The sequence below is a fragment of the Salvelinus fontinalis genome, chromosome 7 (assembly GCF_029448725.1).
Source record: "Salvelinus fontinalis isolate EN_2023a chromosome 7, ASM2944872v1, whole genome shotgun sequence".
NCBI classification, from domain to species: domain Eukaryota; kingdom Metazoa; phylum Chordata; class Actinopteri; order Salmoniformes; family Salmonidae; genus Salvelinus; species Salvelinus fontinalis.
The window spans coordinates 2,406,761-2,419,084 of record NC_074671.1 but is presented as its reverse complement, the minus strand read 5'-3'; the positions used below and the strand labels follow the sequence as shown (position 1 = coordinate 2,419,084).

Here is a 12,324-nt window from a genome sequence, read left to right as displayed (position 1 = left end):
CAGTACGTACTCTACACCTCCCTTCCAGCATTCAAACAGTACGTACTCTACACCTACCTTCCAGCATTCAAACAGTACGTACTCAGTCTACACCTCCCTTCCAGCATTCAAACAGTACGTACTCTACACCTCCCTTCCAGCATTCAAACAGTACGTACTCTACACCTACCTTCCAGCATTCAAACAGTACGTACTCTACACCTACTTTCCAGCATTCAAACAGTACGTACTCAGTCTACACCTCCCTTCCAGCATTCAAACAGTACGTACTCTACACCTACCTTCCAGCATTCAAACAGTACGTACTCTACACCTCCCTTCCAGCATTCAAACAGTACGTACTCAGTCTACACCTCCCTTCCAGCATTCAAACAGTACGTACTCAGTCTACACCTCCCTTCCAGCATTCAAACAGTACGTACTCTACACCTCCCTTCCAGCATTCAAACAGTATGTACTCTACACCTCCCTTCCAGCATTCAAACAGTATGTACTCTACACCTCCCTTCCAGCATTCAAACAGTACGTACTCAGTCTACACCTACCTTCCAGCATTCAAACAGTACGTACTCTACACCTCCCTTCCAGCATTCAAACAGTACGTACTCAGTCTACACCTCCCTTCCAGCATTCAAACAGTACGTACTTAATCTACACCTCCCTTCCGGCATTCAAACAGTACGTACTCAGTCTACACCTCCCTTCCAGCATTCAAACAGTACGTACTCAGTCTACACCTCCCTTCCAGCATTCAAACAGTACGTACTCAGTCTACACCTCCCTTCCGGCATTCAAACAGTACGTACTCAGTCTACACCTCCCTTCCGGCATTCAAACAGTACGTACTCAGTCTACACCTCCCTTCCAGCATTCAAACAGTACGTACTCAGTCTACACCTCCCTTCCAGCATTCAAACAGTACGTACTCAGTCTACACCTCCCTTCCAGCATTCAAACAGTACGTACTCTACACCTACCTTCCAGCATTCAAACAGTACGTACTCTACACCTCCCTTCCGGCATTCAAACAGTACGTACTCAGTCTACATCTCCCTTCCAGCATTCAAACAGTACGTACTCAGTCTACACCTCCCTTCCAGCATTCAAACAGTACGTACTCAGTCTACACCTCCCTTCCAGCATTCAAACAGTACGTACTCAGTCTACACCTCCCTTACAGCATTCAAACAGTACGTACTCAGTCTACACCTCCCTTCCAGCATTCAAACAGTACGTACTCAGTCTACACCTCCCTTCCAGCATTCAAACAGTACCTACTCAGTCTACACCTCCCTTCCAGCATTCAAACAGTACGTACTCTACACCTCCCTTCCAGCATTCAAACAGTACGTACTCAGTCTACACCTCCCTTCCAGCATTCAAACAGTACGTACTCTACACCTACCTTCCAGCATTCAAACAGTACGTACTCAGTCTACACCTCCCTTCCAGCATTCAAACAGTACGTACTCAGTCTACACCTCCCTTCCAGCATTCAAACAGTACGTACTCAGTCTACACCTCCCTTCCAGCATTCAAACAGTACGTACTCAGTCTACACCTCCCTTCCAGCATTCAAACAGTACGTACTCAGTCTACACCTACCTTCCAGCATTCAAATACTGAGTACTCAGTCTACACCTACCTTCCAGCATTCAAACAGTACGTACTCAGTCTACGCCTACCTTCCAGCATTCAAACAGTACGTACTCAGTCTACACCTCCCTTCCAGCATTCAAACAGTATGTACTCAGTCTACACCTCCCTTCCAGCATTCAAACTGTACGTACTCTACACCTACCTTCCAGCATTCAAACAGTACATACTCAGTCTACACCTCCCTTCCAGCATTCAAACAGTACGTACTCAGTCTACACCTCCCTTCCAGCATTCAAACAGTACGTACTCAGTCTACACCTCCCTTCCAGCATTCAAACAGTACGTACTCTACACCTACCTTCCAGCATTCAAACAGTACGTACTCTACACCTACCTTCCAGCATTCCAACAGTACGTACTCAGTCTACACCTCCCTTCCAGCATTCAAACAGTACGTACTCAGTCTACACCTCCCTTCCAGCATTCAAACAGTACGTACTCTACACCTACCTTCCAGCATTCAAACAGTACGTACTCTACACCTACCTTCCAGCATTCAAACAGTACGTACTCTACACCTACCTTCCAGCATTCCAACAGTACGTACTCAGTCTACACCTCCCTTCCAGCATTCAAACAGTACGTACTCAGTCTACACCTCCCTTCCAGCATTCAAACAGTACGTACTCAGTCTACACCTACCTTCCAGCATTCCAACAGTACGTACTCAGTCTACGCCTACCTTCCAGCATTCAAACAGTACGTACTCAGTCTACACCTCCCTTCCAGCATTCAAACAGTACGTACTCTGTCTACACCTACCTTCCAGCATTCCAGCAGTACGTACTCAGTCTACACCTACCTTCCAGCATTCCACCAGTACGTACTCAGTCTACACCTCCCTTCCAGCATTCAAACAGTACGTACCTAGTCTACACCTCCCTTCCAGCATTCAAACAGTACGTACTCAGTCTACACCTCCCTTCCAGCATTCAAACAGTACGTACTCAGTCTACACCTCCCTTCCAGCATTCAAACAGTACGTACTCAGTCTACACCTCCCTTCCAGCATTCAAACAGTACTCAGTCTACACCTACCTTCCAGCATTCAAACAGTACGTACTCAGTCTACACCTCCCTTCCAGCATTCAAACACTAAGTACTCAGTCTACACCTCCCTTCCAGCATTCAAACAGTACTCAGTCTACACCTACCTTCCAGCATTCAAACAGTACGTACTCTACACCTACCTTCCAGCATTCAAACAGTACGTACTCAGTCTACACCTCCCTTCCAGCATTCAAACAGTACGTACTCAGTCTACACCTCCCTTCCAGCATTCAAACAGTACGTACTCTACACCTCCCTTCCGGCATTCAAACAGTACGTACTCAGTCTACACCTACCTTCCAGCATTCAAACAGTACGTACTCAGTCTACACCTCCCTTCCAGCATTCAAACAGTACGTACTCTACACCTACCTTCCAGCATTCCAACAGTACGTACTCAGTCTACACCTCCCTTCCAGCATTCAAACAGTTCGTACTCAGTCTACACCTCCCTTCCAGCATTCAAACAGTACGTACTCTACACCTACCTTCCAGCATTCAAACAGTACGTACTCTACACCTACCTTCCAGTATTCCAACAGTACGTACTCAGTCTACACCTCCCTTCCAGCATTCAAACAGTACGTACTCAGTCTACACCTCCCTTCCAGCATTCAAACAGTACGTACTCAGTCTACACCTACCTTCCAGCATTCCAACAGTACGTACTCAGTCTACGCCTACCTTCCAGCATTCAAACAGTACGTACTCAGTCTACACCTCCCTTCCAGCATTCAAACAGTACGTACTCTGTCTACACCTACCTTCCAGCATTCCAGCAGTACGTACTCAGTCTACACCTACCTTCCAGCATTCCAGCAGTACGTACTCAGTCTACACCTCCCTTCCAGCATTCAAACAGTACGTACTCAGTCTACACCTCCCTTCCAGCATTCAAACAGTACGTACTCAGTCTACACCTCCCTTCCAGCATTCAAACAGTACGTACCTAGTCTACACCTCCCTTCCAGCATTCAAACAGTACGTACTCAGTCTACACCTCCCTTCCAGCATTCAAACAGTACGTACTCAGTCTACACCTCCCTTCCAGCATTCAAACAGTACGTACTCAGTCTACACCTCCCTTCCAGCATTCAAACAGTACTCAGTCTACACCTACCTTCCAGCATTCAAACAGTACGTACTCAGTCTACACCTCCCTTCCAGCATTCAAACACTAAGTACTCAGTCTACACCTCCCTTCCAGCATTCAAACAGTACTCAGTCTACACCTACCTTCCAGCATTCATACAGTACGTACTCTACACCTACCTTCCAGCATTCAAACAGTACGTACTCAGTCTACACCTCCCTTCCAGCATTCAAACAGTACGTACTCTACACCTCCCTTCCAGCATTCAAACAGTACGTACTCTACACCTCCCTTCCGGCATTCAAACAGTACGTACTCAGTCTACACCTACCTTCCGGCATTCAAACAGTATGTACTCAGTCTACACCTCCCTTCCAGCATTCAAACAGTACGTACTCTACACCTCCCTTCCAGCATTCAAACAGTACGTACTCTACACCTACCTTCCGCATTCAAACAGTACGTACTCAGTCTACACCTCCCTTCCAGCATTCAAACAGTACGTATTCTACACCTCCCTTCCGGCATTCAAACAGTACGTACTCTACACCTACCTTCCAGCATTCAAACAGTACGTACTCTACACCTACCTTCCAGCATTCAAACAGTACGTACTCAGTCTACACCTCCCTTCCAGCATTCAAACAGTACGTACTCAGTCTACACCTCCCTTCCAGCATTCAAACAGTATGTACTCAGTCTACACCTCCCTTCCAGCATTCAAACAGTACGTACACAGTCTACACCTCCCTTCCAGCATTCAAACAGTACGTACTCAGTCTACACCTACCTTCCAGCATTCAAACAGTACGTACTCAGTCTACACCTCCCTTCCAGCATTCAAACAGTACGTACTCAGTCTACACCTACCTTCCAGCATTCAAACAGTACGTACTCACTCTACACCTCCCTTCCAGCATTCAAACAATACGTACTCAGTCTACACCTCCCTTCCAGCATTCAAACAGTACGTACTCAGTCTACACCTCCCTTCCAGCATTCAAACAGTACGTACTCTACACCTCCCTTCCAGCATTCAAACAGTACGTACTCTACACCTACCTTCCAGCATTCAAACAGTACGTACTCAGTCTACACCTCCCTTCCAGCATTCAAACAGTACGTACTCAGTCTACACCTACCTTCCAGCATTCAAACAGTACGTACTCAGTCTACACCTACCTTCCAGCATTCAAACAGTACGTACTCAGTCTACACCTCCCTTCCGGCATTCAAACAGTACGTACTCTACACCTACCTTCCAGCATTCAAACACTGAGTACTCAGTCTACACCTACCTTCCAGCATTCCAGCATTACGTACTCAGTCTACACCTACCTTCCAGCATTCCAGCAGTACGTACTCAGTCTACACCTACCTTCCAGCATTCCAGCAGTACGTACTCTACACCTCCCTTCCAGCATTCAAACAGTACGTACTCAGTCTACACCTCCCTTCCAGCATTCAAACAGTACGTACTCTACACCTCCCTTCCAGCATTCAAACAGTACGTACTCTACACCTCCCTTCCGGCATTCAAACAGTACGTACTCAGTCTACACCTACCTTCCGGCATTCAAACAGTATGTACTCAGTCTACACCTCCCTTCCAGCATTCAAACAGTACGTACTCTACACCTCCCTTCCAGCATTCAAACAGTACGTACTCTACACCTACCTTCCGCATTCAAACAGTACGTACTCAGTCTACACCTCCCTTCCAGCATTCAAACAGTACGTATTCTACACCTCCCTTCCGGCATTCAAACAGTACGTACTCTACACCTACCTTCCAGCATTCAAACAGTACGTACTCTACACCTACCTTCCAGCATTCAAACAGTACGTACTCAGTCTACACCTCCCTTCCAGCATTCAAACAGTACGTACTCAGTCTACACCTCCCTTCCAGCATTCAAACAGTATGTACTCAGTCTACACCTCCCTTCCAGCATTCAAACAGTACGTACACAGTCTACACCTCCCTTCCAGCATTCAAACAGTACGTACTCAGTCTACACCTACCTTCCAGCATTCAAACAGTACGTACTCAGTCTACACCTCCCTTCCAGCATTCAAACAGTACGTACTCAGTCTACACCTACCTTCCAGCATTCAAACAGTACGTACTCACTCTACACCTCCCTTCCAGCATTCAAACAATACGTACTCAGTCTACACCTCCCTTCCAGCATTCAAACAGTACGTACTCAGTCTACACCTCCCTTCCAGCATTCAAACAGTACGTACTCTACACCTCCCTTCCAGCATTCAAACAGTACGTACTCTACACCTACCTTCCAGCATTCAAACAGTACGTACTCAGTCTACACCTCCCTTCCAGCATTCAAACAGTACGTACTCAGTCTACACCTACCTTCCAGCATTCAAACAGTACGTACTCAGTCTACACCTACCTTCCAGCATTCAAACAGTACGTACTCAGTCTACACCTCCCTTCCGGCATTCAAACAGTACGTACTCTACACCTACCTTCCAGCATTCAAACACTGAGTACTCAGTCTACACCTACCTTCCAGCATTCCAGCATTACGTACTCAGTCTACACCTACCTTCCAGCATTCCAGCAGTACGTACTCAGTCTACACCTACCTTCCAGCATTCCAGCAGTACGTACTCTACACCTCCCTTCCAGCATTCAAACAGTACGTACTCAGTCTACACCTCCCTTCCAGCATTCAAACAGTACGTACTCAGTCTACACCTCCCTTCCAGCATTCAAACAGTACGTACTCAGTCTACACCTCCCTTCCAGCATTCAAACAGTACGTACTCAGTCTACACCTCCCTTCCAGCATTCAAACAGTACGTACTCTACACCTCCCTTCCAGCATTCAAACAGTACGTACTCAGTCTACACCTCCCTTCCAGCATTCAAACAGTACGTACTCAGTCTACACCTCCCTTCCAGCATTCAAACAGTACGTACCTAGTCTACACCTCCCTTCCAGCATTCAAACAGTACGTACTCAGTCTACACCTCCCTTCCAGCATTCAAACAGTACGTACTCAGTCTACACCTCCCTTCCAGCATTCAAACAGTACGTACTCAGTCTACACCTCCCTTCCAGCATTCAAACAGTACTCAGTCTACACCTACCTTCCAGCATTCAAACAGTACGTACTCTACACCTACCTTCCAGCATTCAAACAGTACGTACTCAGTCTACACCTCCCTTCCAGCATTCAAACAGTACGTACTCTACACCTCCCTTCCAGCATTCAAACAGTTCGTACTCTACACCTCCCTTCCGGCATTCAAACAGTACGTACTCAGTCTACACCTACCTTCCGGCATTCAAACAGTATGTACTTAGTCTACACCTCCCTTCCAGCATTCAAACAGTACGTACTCTACACCTCCCTTCCAGCATTCAAACAGTACGTACTCTACACCTACCTTCCGCATTCAAACAGTACGTACTCAGTCTACACCTCCCTTCCAGCATTCAAACAGTACGTACTCTACACCTACCTTCCAGCATTCAAACAGTACGTACTCTACACCTACCTTCCAGCATTCAAACAGTACGTACTCAGTCTACACCTCCCTTCCAGCATTCAAACAGTACGTACTCAGTCTACACCTCCCTTCCAGCATTCAAACAGTATGTACTCAGTCTACACCTCCCTTCCAGCATTCAAACACTGAGTACTCAGTCTACACCTACCTTCCAGCATTCCAGCATTACGTACTCAGTCTACACCTACCTTCCAGCATTCCAGCAGTACGTACTCAGTCTACACCTACCTTCCAGCATTCCAGCAGTACGTACTCTACACCTCCCTTCCAGCATTCAAACAGTACGTACTCAGTCTACACCTCCCTTCCAGCATTCAAACAGTACGTACTCAGTCTACACCTCCCTTCCAGCATTCAAACAGTACGTACTCAGTCTACACCTCCCTTCCAGCATTCAAACAGTACGTACTCAGTCTACACCTCCCTTCCAGCATTCAAACAGTACGTACTCTACACCTCCCTTCCAGCATTCAAACAGTACGTACTCAGTCTACACCTCCCTTCCAGCATTCAAACAGTACGTACTCTACACCTCCCTTCCAGCATTCAAACAGTACGTACTCTACACCTACCTTCCAGCATTCAAACAGTACGTACTCTACACCTACCTTCCAGCATTCAAACAGTACGTACTCAGTCTACACCTCCCTTCCAGCATTCAAACAGTACGTACTCAGTCTACACCTCCCTTCCAGCATTCAAACAGTATGTACTCAGTCTACACCTCCCTTCCAGCATTCAAACAGTACGTACACAGTCTACACCTCCCTTCCAGCATTCAAACAGTACGTACTCAGTCTACACCTACCTTCCAGCATTCAAACAGTACGTACTCAGTCTACACCTCCCTTCCAGCATTCAAACAGTACGTACTCAGTCTACACCTACCTTCCAGCATTCAAACAGTACGTACTCACTCTACACCTCCCTTCCAGCATTCAAACAATACGTACTCAGTCTACACCTCCCTTCCAGCATTCAAACAGTACGTACTCAGTCTACACCTCCCTTCCAGCATTCAAACAGTACGTACTCAACACCTCCCTTCCAGCATTCAAACAGTACGTACTCTACACCTACCTTCCAGCATTCAAACAGTACGTACTCAGTCTACACCTCCCTTCCAGCATTCAAACAGTACGTACTCAGTCTACACCTACCTTCCAGCATTCAAACAGTACGTACTCAGTCTACACCTACCTTCCAGCATTCAAACAGTACGTACTCAGTCTACACCTCCCTTCCGGCATTCAAACAGTACGTACTCTACACCTACCTTCCAGCATTCAAACACTGAGTACTCAGTCTACACCTACCTTCCAGCATTCCAGCATTACGTACTCAGTCTACACCTACCTTCCAGCATTCCAGCAGTACGTACTCAGTCTACACCTACCTTCCAGCATTCCAGCAGTACGTACTCTACACCTCCCTTCCAGCATTCAAACAGTACGTACTCAGTCTACACCTCCCTTCCAGCATTCAAACAGTACGTACTCAGTCTACACCTCCCTTCCAGCATTCAAACAGTACGTACTCAGTCTACACCTCCCTTCCAGCATTCAAACAGTACGTACTCAGTCTACACCTCCCTTCCAGCATTCAAACAGTACGTACTCTACACCTCCCTTCCAGAATTCAAACAGTACGTACTCAGTCTACACCTCCCTTCCAGCATTCAAACAGTACGTACTCAGTCTACACCTCCCTTCCAGCATTCAAACAGTACGTACCTAGTCTACACCTCCCTTCCAGCATTCAAACAGTACGTACTCAGTCTACACCTCCCTTCCAGCATTCAAACAGTACGTACTCAGTCTACACCTCCCTTCCAGCATTCAAACAGTACGTACTCAGTCTACACCTCCCTTCCAGCATTCAAACAGTACTCAGTCTACACCTACCTTCCAGCATTCAAACAGTACGTACTCAGTCTACACCTCCCTTCCAGCATTCAAACACTAAGTACTCAGTCTACACCTCCCTTCCAGCATTCAAACAGTACTCAGTCTACACCTACCTTCCAGCATTCAAACAGTACGTACTCTACACCTACCTTCCAGCATTCAAACAGTACGTACTCAGTCTACACCTCCCTTCCAGCATTCAAACAGTACGTACTCTACACCTCCCTTCCAGCATTCAAACAGTACGTACTCTACACCTCCCTTCCGGCATTCAAACAGTACGTACTCAGTCTACACCTACCTTCCGGCATTCAAACAGTATGTACTCAGTCTACACCTCCCTTCCAGCATTCAAACAGTACGTACTCTACACCTCCCTTCCAGCATTCAAACAGTACGTACTCTACACCTACCTTCCGCATTCAAACAGTACGTACTCAGTCTACACCTCCCTTCCAGCATTCAAACAGTACGTACTCTACACCTACCTTCCAGCATTCAAACAGTACGTACTCTACACCTACCTTCCAGCATTCAAACAGTACGTACTCAGTCTACACCTCCCTTCCAGCATTCAAACAGTACGTACTCAGTCTACACCTCCCTTCCAGCATTCAAACAGTATGTACTCAGTCTACACCTCCCTTCCAGCATTCAAACACTGAGTACTCAGTCTACACCTACCTTCCAGCATTCCAGCATTACGTACTCAGTCTACACCTACCTTCCAGCATTCCAGCAGTACGTACTCAGTCTACACCTACCTTCCAGCATTCCAGCAGTACGTACTCTACACCTCCCTTCCAGCATTCAAACAGTACGTACTCAGTCTACACCTCCCTTCCAGCATTCAAACAGTACGTACTCAGTCTACACCTCCCTTCCAGCATTCAAACAGTACGTACTCAGTCTACACCTCCCTTCCAGCATTCAAACAGTACGTACTCAGTCTACACCTCCCTTCCAGCATTCAAACAGTACGTACTCTACACCTCCCTTCCAGCATTCAAACAGTACGTACTCAGTCTACACCTCCCTTCCAGCATTCAAACAGTACGTACTCTACACCTCCCTTCCAGCATTCAAACAGTACGTACTCTACACCTACCTTCCAGCATTCAAACAGTACGTACTCTACACCTACCTTCCAGCATTCAAACAGTACGTACTCAGTCTACACCTCCCTTCCAGCATTCAAACAGTACGTACTCAGTCTACACCTCCCTTCCAGCATTCAAACAGTATGTACTCAGTCTACACCTCCCTTCCAGCATTCAAACAGTACGTACACAGTCTACACCTCCCTTCCAGCATTCAAACAGTACGTACTCAGTCTACACCTACCTTCCAGCATTCAAACAGTACGTACTCAGTCTACACCTCCCTTCCAGCATTCAAACAGTACGTACTCAGTCTACACCTACCTTCCAGCATTCAAACAGTACGTACTCACTCTACACCTCCCTTCCAGCATTCAAACAATACGTACTCAGTCTACACCTCCCTTCCAGCATTCAAACAGTACGTACTCAGTCTACACCTCCCTTCCAGCATTCAAACAGTACGTACTCAACACCTCCCTTCCAGCATTCAAACAGTACGTACTCTACACCTACCTTCCAGCATTCAAACAGTACGTACTCAGTCTACACCTCCCTTCCAGCATTCAAACAGTACGTACTCAGTCTACACCTACCTTCCAGCATTCAAACAGTACGTACTCAGTCTACACCTACCTTCCAGCATTCAAACAGTACGTACTCAGTCTACACCTCCCTTCCGGCATTCAAACAGTACGTACTCTACACCTACCTTCCAGCATTCAAACACTGAGTACTCAGTCTACACCTACCTTCCAGCATTCCAGCATTACGTACTCAGTCTACACCTACCTTCCAGCATTCCAGCAGTACGTACTCAGTCTACACCTACCTTCCAGCATTCCAGCAGTACGTACTCTACACCTCCCTTCCAGCATTCAAACAGTACGTACTCAGTCTACACCTCCCTTCCAGCATTCAAACAGTACGTACTCAGTCTACACCTCCCTTCCGCATTCAAACAGTACTTACTCAGTCTACACCTCCCTTCCAGCATTCAAACAGTACGTACTCAGTCTACACCTCCCTTCCAGCATTCAAACAGTACTTACTCTACACCTCCCTTCCAGCATTCAAACAGTACGTACTCAGTCTACACCTCCCTTCCAGCATTCAAACAGTACGTACTCAGTCTACACCTCCCTTCCAGCATTCAAACAGTACGTACCTAGTCTACACCTCCCTTCCAGCATTCAAACAGTACGTACTCAGTCTACACCTCCCTTCCAGCATTCAAACAGTACGTACTCAGTCTACACCTCCCTTCCAGCATTCAAACAGTACGTACTCAGTCTACACCTCCCTTCCAGCATTCAAACAGTACTCAGTCTACACCTACCTTCCAGCATTCAAACAGTACGTACTCAGTCTACACCTCCCTTCCAGCATTCAAACACTAAGTACTCAGTCTACACCTCCCTTCCAGCATTCAAACAGTACTCAGTCTACACCTACCTTCCAGCATTCAAACAGTACGTACTCTACACCTACCTTCCAGCATTCAAACAGTACGTACTCAGTCTACACCTCCCTTACAGCATTCAAACAGTACGTACTCTACACCTCCCTTCCAGCATTCAAACAGTACGTACTCTACACCTCCCTTCCGGCATTCAAACAGTACGTACTCAGTCTACACCTACCTTCCGGCATTCAAACAGTATGTACTCAGTCTACACCTCCCTTCCAGCATTCAAACAGTACGTACTCTACACCTCCCTTCCAGCATTCAAACAGTACGTACTCTACACCTACCTTCCGCATTCAAACAGTACGTACTCAGTCTACACCTCCCTTCCAGCATTCAAACAGTACGTACTCTACACCTACCTTCCAGCATTCAAACAGTACGTACTCTACACCTACCTTCCAGCATTCAAACAGTACGTACTCAGTCTACACCTCCCTTCCAGCATTCAAACAGTACGTACTCAGTCTACACCTCCCTTCCAGCATTCAAACAGTATGTAC

At 46.8% G+C, this 12,324-nt stretch overlaps 1 protein-coding gene across 2 annotated transcripts in view; it reads left to right on the top strand.

Annotated features, from left to right (window-relative positions):
• The window catches only part of LOC129858928 (glycogenin-1-like), a 64,892-nt gene that overhangs the window by 44,217 nt on the left and 8,351 nt on the right, over positions 1-12,324 (top strand). The window lies entirely within an intron of this gene.